Source organism: Nanorana parkeri, unplaced genomic scaffold (assembly GCF_000935625.1).
Source record: "Nanorana parkeri isolate BGI_ZX_2015 unplaced genomic scaffold, ASM93562v1 scaffold1425, whole genome shotgun sequence".
Lineage (NCBI taxonomy): Eukaryota > Metazoa > Chordata > Amphibia > Anura > Dicroglossidae > Nanorana > Nanorana parkeri.
In genome coordinates, this window is record NW_017307693.1 from 270,917 (window position 1) to 272,195 (window position 1,279).

Here is a 1,279-nt window from a genome sequence, read left to right on the forward strand (position 1 = left end):
GGGTGGAGGATTGTTGGTGGAGGCGGTTGGTGGGGGGGGGGGGGTGAAGCTCTCCTCCGATCTACTCTATGGGATTGTATAATAGCTGCACCGCACACAGCTCATACACGATCATCTATACCAGTGGTTCTTAATCTGTGTAACCTCAGGAGCCACATTTGTCCTTGGTCATTAGGTCGCGACCCAAGACGCACTGCAATGGAGCGCACGGCATTGCAGTACCGGACGTTCGGGTGCAGGCGATCGGACTGTGGGCGGGAGGTGCGTTTGGGGTGTCATTCAAATTAATGGCAACGCAACACACTTTCCACACCAGAACGCACAGTAGGTGCGATTGCGTGGTACAATGCATTAATCGCATGGGACTTTGGGATTAACGCACTGTAGTAGTGTGAACGGACCCTCAATGACACTGACAGACACACACAACCACACCAACAAAATATATAATTCTTTTTTTAAAGATCCTCCCAGTCTCCCCATCTTACGAGAACTGGAGCGGATCCCCAGCCTGGGGTCCGGTGTGGGGTGCTGTGCTGTGACGGAGCTCCATCCATACGTGCATTGCTGGTACAGCTCCCTTGCATCCCCCGTAGAGGTTCTGGGAGGCAGAATGTGATGTCACTCCGGTGCAGGCACCTCTACAGGACATGTGAGGGAGCTGTAAGCAATGCACGTATGGATGGAGCTACCTCACGGCCATAGCCCCAGCCCGCCTCAAGCTGACACGCAGGGCCGGGCAACATACACTGAGTGGCCGGATTATTATATACACCGAGTGGCTGGATTATTATACACACCGAGTGGCCGGATTATTATATACACCGAGTGGCTGGATTATTATATACACCGAGTAGCCGGATTATTATATACACCGAGTGGCCGGATTATTATATACACTGAGTGGCCGGATTATTATATACAAATAATAATCCGGCCACTCAGTGTATATAATAATCCGGCCACTCGGTGTATATAATAATCCGGCCACTCGGTGTATATAATAATCCGGCCACTCAGTGTATTTTGAATGGCTGCTCGCACGAAAACTGATGGCGCTGCGCTAGGGGGAGGCTGAGGAGTTTCTCACCTAGAAAAGAAGGCACGCGGGGACCTACTGAACACGGGGTCACGACCTGCTTTTGGGTCACTACCCACCAGTTTAGAACCAAGGATCAATACTGTGCGAGTGATATATATAATACAGAATTATCTCCTGGACACTGCACGTATGATACATTACTAGAAATCACATATGTAACAAAGCATAGATCTCATG